This window comes from Orycteropus afer, unplaced genomic scaffold, assembly GCF_000298275.1.
Source record: "Orycteropus afer afer isolate SDZICR_OR568_19922 unplaced genomic scaffold, OryAfe1.0 scaffold00105, whole genome shotgun sequence".
NCBI lineage: Eukaryota > Metazoa > Chordata > Mammalia > Tubulidentata > Orycteropodidae > Orycteropus > Orycteropus afer.
In genome coordinates this window covers 5228085-5239012 of record NW_006921692.1, presented here as the reverse complement: position 1 = coordinate 5239012, position 10928 = coordinate 5228085, and positions in this window count along the sequence as shown.

Here is a 10928-nt window from a genome sequence, read left to right as displayed (position 1 = left end):
TACAGATATCATTTTGACACCAAAGCAAGCTTAATGACCTCCTTGTTCATGGGCAGAGTATGTATCTGTTTTACCTTCATACTTTCTTCTAATACCAGAGGTATGGGAGTTTTAATGTGCAAGAGGATATAAAAATACTAAAATTGAAAGTTGTGGTGTCAGGAAATCTCTTAAGAAAGCCCTTGTGGATAGGACCATAAGCTGGATGACATTTTAGCCCACCATAGTTTAGGCTATTACTAGAAACTCAAGGCAAAAAAAAGCATCCTTACCTCATTGGTCAGGGAAATGTGATATGTGCGTGTATATATAGGTGTGTGTTTATGAGCAAGTCTGAAAGATACTGTTGCCAACTGGATGCCTGTTGCTGATGGTATTTTGGGGCCTGGAGCCAGACACATGGAATGGTACTAGAGACTCACATTCCACAGCTTGGCCAGTGGGTGGTTCTGCAGACTTGGTACAGACATATCCAGCAAGCACATGACCTGGCCTCCTCATTGCCCATCTTCTGATTAGTCCACTTTTGGAGCTGAATGGAAGTTAGAATGGGCTAGAATAAGGTGAGAGAAAGGCTCAGGAATTTTGTGGAAAATGAAACTCAGATGATCTTGGTGCTTTCTCTTGCCATTGCTGCTTTTGGCTCACAGGGTAATTTAGAGGAAGTGTATGACCTGTGTGGATGGAAAGCAACCCACAGGAGTTTTACAAATTTACCAGCATGGAAAAGCAGAAGAAAAAGCTTCAATGTGGGTGGACATTGACTTTTACTCAAATATTTGTCAGGAGACTCAAAAAGTGAGAATAGCATGCTTCAATGGGACTCTGATTCTATAGTATCCAGTTGGGATAAAAGTCAAGTAAATATACACTTCTAGAAACCCTGCTATAAATAAGACAGAGTCATTACTCTTGACATTACAGCACACAACTTGTAAGGATTTCCAACTACTGAATACTTGATAGTGTGCCGATATGTTTGAGGGGAAAAGCTTCATGGACATCAGGAAGAGTAGGAAGTGGTGGCTGAGCTTTTCCTTCAGTCTAGAGAAAGATTGGGTCTCTGGGAATAACTCCTAACATCTGGTAAAGCCATGTAGGTTCTGAAACTTGGCCAACGGAATTCTTAAACTTTAAGCCAGGCCTGGCATTCACCAGTATGATCTTGATGGGATTTAGTCTGGAGGCTAGAGTTTGCCAAACCCAAGTTTGGACCCTGCATCACTTAGGCTTCATAGACAGACTTATGTAGAGGAAATGAGCAATAAACATTGTGTCCTTTGGGGTTCCACAAAGGAAAACAATAAACTTGCATTAAGCATGGTTCCAATAAAGGATGGGTTTCTTCAGGTTACTGACCAAATAAAGTTTGTTGCAGGCAGTCAACCCCTAAAGAGAACCAGTAACTTTCTCTTCTTACCCTACCTGTTAGAGCATCAATTCTTGGCCACCAGTGAATCTGGTGCTAATCTAATCAGGATGTTTTGCCTTGACTTCTGGTGTGGCTTTTTGGCTGCCTTGAGAGGAAGAAAGGATTTTTTAAATGCTACATTTCCAAGTGTTTATATGAGTATGTGTCCCTGTTATTTTCCCAATACAAATTCTGCCTTAGTAAAATAGGTTCAGACATTTAGGCTTTTTACAGTGTTAGTTAAAAATCTAGTACAGTGGTTCTCAACCTCAGATGATTTTGCCATCAGGAGACAATTGTCAACATCTGGAAAACTTCTGATTATCATACTCTGTAGAGGGTATATGTGCTACTGGTCATCTGGTGGGAAAGGCCTGGGATGCTGTTAAATAATGTACAGTTGGTGAGACAGCCCCATAACAAAAATTGATCTGATTCAAAATGTCAACTAGTGTCAAGGCTGAGAAAACCTTCTCTAATATAGTATTAACACAGAATCTAGATATTGATTCTGTGTTTAGTAGCATACATATGAAAGTGAATCTAAAACCATGAATAATGATTTCAATATCATCATCAAATGGTATATGCAGATTACTTATAAGCTATGTCAAGTCAAACCCTGAAAAAATGTATTAAGCAGCAGCAAAGGCACCTAGAAATCTAGTAATAATTTAGATTCTCTTTTTAAACATAAAATGCTAATGGAAAAAATACAATTTCTGAAAAAACAAATATTTTCTCCTTTAGTTTGTGTCATAAAATATGGGGAAATAACCGTCCTAAAAATTAGCAATGTTACAAATTATAAACTCTAGGTGAGTAGAATAGTAGGTATAATATATTAATAATGTATACTGAAAACGCAGATACAAGCATAAACATGTAAAATTTGTATATGTATGACTTTGAAATACACATACACACATACACACATACAGCAGTTGCCACTGAACCATTTCCAACTCCTGGTGACCCCAATTGTGTCAGAGTAGGACTGTACTCCACAACATTCTGAATGACTGATTTTTCAAAAATAGATTGCTAAGCTTTTCTTCTGAGGTGACTCTGGGTAGATTTGAGTCTCCAACTTTTTGGTTAGCAGTGAAATATTAATCATTTGTACCACCCAGAGATGGACTTTCTCTCTCTCTCTCTCTATGTATATATATATGTAATGCATACACACACACACACACACATAATTTGAGTTTCACAAGAAGTCTTTCAGACAGGAATGATTATTCCAAGCTATAGATAAGGAATAAGATGAGATTTGATGTCTTCATCAAATGGCTCTGTCTACCACTCATCTGTCATTTCATTGTACTGTGGTGGCTTGCTTGCTGCTGTGGCCCAGGAAGGAGTTCTAAGCTGCTGAAGGAATTGGTGAAAAACAAGGCTCCAGGAAATGATGGAAGACCCATTGAGATGTTTCAACCAAAAGATGCAGGCTAGAGGAACTTACTCATTTATGTCAAGAAATTTGGAAGACCGCTACCTAATCAACCAATTATCTACTGGAAAAGATCAATATTTGTGCCCATCCCAAAGAAAGGTGATCCGACAGAATGTGGAAATTATTGAACAGTATCATTGATATCACATGCAAGTGAAATTGTGTTGAAGATAATTCAAAAATGGTTACCATAGCATATTGACAGGAAACTTCCAGAAATTCAAGCTGGATTCAGAAGTGACATGGGATAAAGGATATCATTGCTGATGTCAGCTGGACCTTGGCTGAAATCATAGAATACCAGAAAGATATTTATCTGTCTTTTATTGACTATGCAAAGGTATTTGACCATGTGGATCATAAAAAAAATATGCATAATGTTATAAAGAATGGGAATTCCAGAACACTTAATTTTGCTCATGAGGAACCTGTACATAGACCAAAATGCAGTTTTTTTTTGGACAGAACAAGGGGATACTTCATGGTTTAAAATCAGGAAGGGTATATGTATAAGTGTCTTTTCACCATACTTATCCAATCTGTATGTTGAGAAAATAACCTGAGAAGCTGAACTATATGAAGAAGAATGTGATATTAGGACTGGAGGAAGACTCATTAAAGCCTATGATATGCAGATGACACAACCTTGGTTACTGAAAGTGATGATGTCTTGAAACACTTAATGATGAACGTCAAAGACCACAGTCTTCAGTATAGATCACACTTCAACAGAAACAAAACAAAAATTCTCACAACTGGGTCAATAAGCAACATCATGATAAATGGAGAAAAGATTGAAATTGTCAAATATTTCGTTTTACTTGGATTCACAATCAAAATCCATGGAAGTAGCAGTCAAGAAACCAGATGTATTGCATTTGGAAAACTCTCTGAAAAAGTTTAAAGAGCAAAGATGTCATTTTGAAGACTAAGTTTCACCAAACCTAAGCCACGGTATTTTTCAATCACCTCATTATTCCAAGCTGGACAATGAATAAAGACCAGAGAATAGATGCCTTTGAATTATGGTGTTGGTGAAGAATACTGAAAGTATCATGGACTGCCACAAGAATGAACAAATCTGTCCTGGAAGAAGTGCAGCTGTAATGTTCCTCAGAAGCCAGAATGGCCAGATTTCAAGTCACCTAATTTGGTCATGTTATTAGAAGGGACCACTCCCTGGAGAAGTATTATGCTTAGTTAGGGAGAGGGTCAGAGAAAAAGGGAAAACCCTCAATGAGCTGGACTGACACAGTGGTTGCAAAGATGGCACAAATATAGCAAGGACTGTGAGAATGGTGTAGGACTGGGCAGTGTATTGTTCTGTTCTGCATGGGTTCGCTATGAGTCAGAACCAGTTGGACAGCAACTAACAACAACAAACTGCCTCTGCCTCTGAAACACAGCTAGCCATAGTACCAATGCTCCTGGGCTGGTTTCTGGGCTTGACAAGCAGATACTCCTGTGATGTAGGAGAAAGGGAAGGAAGAACATTGTCTCTTCTTACACTCTGACTTGGCTTCATGTAAAATTTCAAAATTAATACATTTTATCTTTACATGCCCTCTGCTTCACCTCTAATCCTGCCCTCAGCCCTTAGGCCAGGCTCCAGAACACAAATTTATCCCACTTGTTCTAGTGTGATTCTCAACAACTAAGTTTTCTTTTCTTTTCTGTTTCCTTTAATCCCAATTTCCACTTTCTATAGGGTAATTAACTTTAATAGAGTACATTGATTTCCGTAAAATGTATATGTTGTTATTGAGAATGCCAATTAAATTTGGCCACTCAGGAGACTGGTTAGAAAATCCATGGTGTGGGAAAAACTTGTAGAAGCTTGTGCTAGACGTAGAGGTTCTACATTTCATTCTCTTTCTGGCCAGGTGAGTGCCTTTGCAGGCCATTTGAATTCCTATGGCCTCTGATTTGTTTTTTGTAGGGTGGAGGGTTGATACTGATATAGATGACTGAGATAAAGATACACATTACAAAGAAATATATAAATATGTATAATACATTTAAAAGTCTAGAAGTATACACAACAATATAGGCTGCTAATAGTTGCTACATTCTTGGGTGGTAAGAAGAACATGGTAGTTTTATGCTTTTTACTCTAATGATGTCTAAAACATGAAAAAAATTGATAAGAATGTATTACTTTTTAATCTGGAAAGCAATAAAATAGTTTAAAAAATTTAAATGGAGAAAAATAAAACAAAGTAAACTGTAAAACATGTTCCAGTATTCATATTTCATAATTAAGTGGTTTTGTTTACCTCAACACAGTTTTATTAAAACAGAAACACACACACACACACACACACACACAAATAATGTAAGAGGAGTGGTACCAGGTATTTTCTTGAGTAGATGACTAATGGTTCTGTGAGTACTTGCATTTGTTGGAGTGGTAGTATTGATATATGCTTCATAAGGCATAAATGACTGTTACTTCTTGCAGTCAGAGCAATCTTTTCACAACACTTCTGCTCAAAAATCAACAAGTGTTCCCCATTTCACTGAGAGTAAAAGCCAAAGTCCTGACAAATGGTTCACAAGTCCCTATATGATCTCTCCACATAGTGCAACTCCTTCTAACCTTCTGTGATGGTTAAGGTTATATGCCAACTTGGTGGGACCGTGATTCTCAGTGATGTAGCAGTTATACAATGTTGTAGCTTGGCACTTATGCAATGATGTAAACATTGCCTATGATGTGATCTGATGGGATTGACCAATCAGTTGTAAAAGGAGTTTCCATGTGGGTGTGGCCTGCATCCGATGTATATATGGATGTTCTGGCAAAGCTTGTTTCCTTGCTCTGGATCCTGCATCCAGCTTATCATCATCTGACCTCTAGTTCTTGGAATTCTTTTTCAGCTTTTGCAGCTCTGTTTAGACAGCCTGCTGTCTAACCTACTGATATATTAGATTCATCAGCCTCTGCAGCTACATGACTCTGATATCTGATTCACAGACTTGGAACATGCCAGACTCTTCAATCGTGTGAGCTACTCTCTTGAGATAAATTTATTTATCTATCTACACACTTCACTGGTTTTACTTCTATAGAGACCACAGACTAAGACACCCCTGGCTTCAACATCCCCTTTACTCACTCTGCTTCAGCCCCTGTGTCCTTCTTTGTGCTAGAATACATTAGGCATAATCTTAGGGCCTTTGCATTGGCTCTTCCCTCTGCTTGGAATGCTTCTCCTCCAGGTATTGGCATATTGAATCCTCATCTCCTTCAAATATTTGTCTAAACATCACCTTCTAAATGATGCCTAGCCTGATCACCTTGTTTAACTTGTGACCTACTCCTGATCTACAGGTTCTCCTTATCATCTCCTTTTATAAATTTAAATTTTCAGTAAAATTTATTCACTAATTCTGCCATTTATTTTCTGTATCACCTCAAGAACATATATGTCCCCCAGACTTTTTCCAGGTGTCTAGAACAGTACCCAGAAAGTAACAGGTACTCAATAAATTTTGTTGAGTGTGTGAATAGAGGCTCTATGTAGACCTTTTGTTTGGGGAGAGGCATTTACTTGGGCCAAATCTGATTTATTTTTTTCCTAATTTGATCTACTCAACTAGAACATATGAAAATGAAAATAATGTGTTATATATTTTTAATTCTTTAAAAAATTTTGTTTCAATAAGCCCTATTTTGAATAATAGTCCTTGTTTTATTTTATATGAAAATTAATAAATTTTATTAATTTTAAAGATTGCAAACACAATATGTATAATTATCTGACATTATTGATTGTAATTGTTGTGGATTATAACACTCATAAACTTCCTGGCTTCTTTCCTAGTATACAAAATTTCAAAAAGCATTATATACTAACAAGAAGAATTGATTATCCATGCATACCAATGACAATATAGCTATCTCCCCTCAGATATTATCAAGTAAAAATAATTATTTAACAGTCATCTATTATTTGATTCTGTTTGAGAATTATAAAACGAGGAGATTTTTACTGCCACTCAAGAGACAAAAGTCATCTAAGTTTGAAGCATAAGATTGTTGAAATTAGAAATCACAGGATTTTTTTTTCAAATTTAAAATCTTTACAAATTTTCTTTTATTTGGTACACAGGGCATGAGCTCTACATAAAATGAATTAGAAAGTTCTTGACTTGGTCAGGGGTATGCATTTTAAGTTAAAAAGTGTATAATTTTTATGATTCTGTATGTTCTGCATGTGTGTGACTAAAATTGTATTTTCCTATGCAGTGTCCCTACATTAAGTACTGCAAATCCTCAGTAAAAAAAGCAATCTGAAAAAAATCATCCGTGTTTCATATATTATAGCAGGCAACTTACACACCTGCTGTGGCTAAGACACTTGCCTGCTAACCAGACGGCTGGCGGTTCAAACCCACCAGCCACTCCTCCGAAGGAAGGTTGGGCAATCCTACTTCCGTAGTGATACTGCCTCGGAAACCCAAGGAGGGGTCTCTATGAGTCAGGGCCGACTCGACGGCACATAACAACAACAACAATCCTCACTTTCACTGCTGTTGAAATGGATCTAATTCATAGTGACCCCTCCTTGGGTTTCTGAGGAGGTATTACTCTGGAAGTAGATTGCCCAAGCTTCTTTCCGAGGAGTGGCTGGTGAGTTTGAACCGCCAGCTTCTGCTTAACAGTCAAATGCCTTAGGCACTATGCCATCAGAGCTAATCCTCAAGGAGGTTAAAAAGAAATTACAAACTTACTCACTTATTTAGTAAACAATGGCGCTTACATGGAGCCCAAATTTGTCTAAATCTAAAACCCTGAACTCTATTCCTTAGAATGCATTACTTTTCACATATCTTATGGGATTTTTATGACAAAGTAAAAAATGCTCTACATATCCCAGGGAGATACACGAGTGAATCTGTGGACTAACAGGGAAACCTATGGTTAAGTTTTATTGTATTTGTTACTAAGGTGTCTTAACAATGTAGTGAAGTCCTGTCCTCAAGTATGGTCTCCTGGTTTCACTCAGATGAGCAAATAAATTTAAAGATTCTGATATAATGAGAACTTTCCATGAAACCTGATTATTTGGCTGAATGATGTTACACTTGATTTGGAGCACAATCTATGCTGCACCTTACTTCCTGCCTCTTCCATTACATCTAGAGTGCTTTCCCTAAGTTGTTGTTGTTAGTTGCTGTCAAGTGAGCTCTGTTTCATAGTGACCTTATATATGATAGAACAGAATGATGACTTGTCCTGCACCATCCTCACAAGCACTGCCGTGTTTGAGCCCATTGTCAGTAGGCATCAATGCAGAGCAAAAAGGGGAACAGCAACATTTAAGTTCTGGAGTGAGGAAAAAGAGATCATTAAAGAGGCAGAAAAGAAACAGAGAACTGGGAAGAAAAACCATAAATGCATAGTAGAGGTTTCTCTTAGAAACCAAGGAAAAAGGTAGCATCAAGAAGGAAGGTATGGTCAAGAATATCAAATGCTATGAGAGCATGAAGATTGAAAACTCTTTCTGCAGGTGTCCCAGCTGCCATTATCTTTAAACACTGATATTTAGATGAAAATGAACCTATGATTGAAACCCCTTTAGATTTTTTGTAAGTTCAAATGCTGTCTGTGTAAATTTAACAAAGTTGACACTAGACCAGTAATAATCAGGAAGACTAGAAAATTGAACACTTCTGAAATCTGTATGATAGATTTAACTATATTAATGTAGTTTTTAGGAGTTCTGGTGGCATAGTGCCTGAGGCAGTTGACTGCCAGCCAGAGGCTGGAGGTTCAAACCCACACTCCTCCAAAGGAAGACTGGTTGATCTACTTCCATAGAGATACTGCCTTGGAAACTCAAGGAGAGGTCACTATGCATTGGAACTAACTCCACAGCAGTGAGGTTTTTTTTTTTTTTTAATATAGTTTCTGGTGAGTGTGGACAAACAAATTTGTAGAGAAAAACAGGTTTGAAACATGACTTAATTAAAAACACATGTATGTGTGTGCATACATGAATTTCTCCTCAATTTGATGTGAACCAATATTTAAAATAAAAGTATTTTAATTTTTTTAAAGTGGATCCTTAAGTAGAGACAATTTCATTGTTTTTACTATGGGAAGATGATAATTAAAAATTAATCTGTATCTATTATTACATATTGGTATAATTGATGGGCTTGATTATCCTTTGGTGCATTAACTAAACATCAGTAAATTTTTACTGATTTTTGTCATTAGTGCTATTGAATATAATAGAATACACATTCAAAATGAAATAGCCTTTTCATTTTAATAGTATATCCAGTTAAGCTCACAGGTATTCAGTTCTCTTTAAGACGATGTATTGCTTAACTGAGAAAGTATTTGAAAGAATTGCAATAAAAACAAAGCACATGCTATTAAATTCCAAACTAAAATAAAACACATTTTAAAACTACTTTTTACCCTTTTTATATTGCAAAATATGTGGTCTTCTTCAAATTGTAAAATGACAAATTTTTTGCTATCTATATATTCTCCATAATAATAATAACAATAACTAGTTAAGTATGACTTTTGCTACTGTGTTTGGTGAAAAAAATTAATATTCCAAAAAGGTGACATATTTTTATAATATCTAAAGCATTCTACCTTAATTTTCAGACAAGTTCATATTTTTGTTTTACCTTGAACAGTAATAAGATAAACCTGATTCTGAAAATCAAACTACAATCTTCTTGGGACTTTTTCCTAAGAATTGTGAAGATGAAAGCTTACCTGTTGGTGTTAGTTGTCATCTAGTCCACTCATGGCATCACCATTTGTGCACAAGAAGACTGTTCCAAAGGGTTTTCAAAGCTGTGACCTCTTGGAAGCAGATCTCTAGACCTGTCTTCCAAGGCAACTCTGGTGGGTTCAAACCTCCAACCTTTTGGTTAGTAGTGAAGTGCTTAACTGTTCGCTTCAATGAGAGAAAGTCCGATTTAACTAGCTATGGTAGACATAGAATGAGCCAGCAATTTTCCCAAATTACAAAATTCTCTAGCTGATATTTCATGAAATTTTTAAGAATATTGCAGATCTAAATAATTGTCTTTGCCTATATCCTATATAGCAGCCTGCCAGTTACTGATTAATGTCATTTTGCACACAGTGATAATAAAGCAGTCCGTTCTTCAGGCTGTTGTCATCAGTCTTGACCACTTGTTTAAGTAATAATATGTATAAACAATTGTTTTTGTCAACCTATTAGTGGTCATTGCAGCTCTTTCCCCATGTATAGTCTACCTTTGGACCCAAAGTGCAACAGATATATTTTCAATGGAATTGATCTAATTCCCTGACCCATAAGTGGGATCAAATGAATCAAAGCCAATTAGAATAATTCAATCTCTTTGATGCAGTGATTGCCTCTGGAAACCCTGGCTTAAGCCAATTAGCAGATGGTATTTTCACTGCCTCAAATATTGACTCAGAATTGGAAAAAAACCTAAGCCAGTGTAATCATACAAAGCTCAAGTCGGAGGAGCTCTGGTAGTGTAGTGCCTAAGGCATTTGACTGCTAACCAGAAGGCTGGTGGTTCAAACCCACCAGCCACTCCTTGGAAGGAAGGTTGGCCAATCTACTTCCATAGTGATACCACCTCAGAAATCCAAGGAGGGATCACTGTGAGTCGGGTCTGACTCGACAGCACATAACAACAACAACAATAATGAGGAGATGTTATCTCTCTTTACTTTGTGTTAGCCAGAATTCATGAGGTCCAGGTAGGTCTGGCATCTTCTTGTTATAAGGATGGCTGGTCTAGTAAAAAGCCTAATAGGTGGAGATGAGCAATTGAAGTAAGTTACACGGAAGCAGAGTTGCCTTGATGAAGACTGCCAAATTCTACACACTTCAGTTGTATGAAACTCTCTCATTTTGGCCCTTTTGAGCTGAGTGTTCCATCACTTGCAACTAAAAACCTCCTATTTGGTCAGGGAAATTATCTCTGACTCCATTCTCTTTCTCAGCCTCTTCAAGTAATCAAGTGTTTGAGTCTTCTGATTCACTGTCTGAGAGAGTTCCAGGTTTTGTCCCCTTCTAT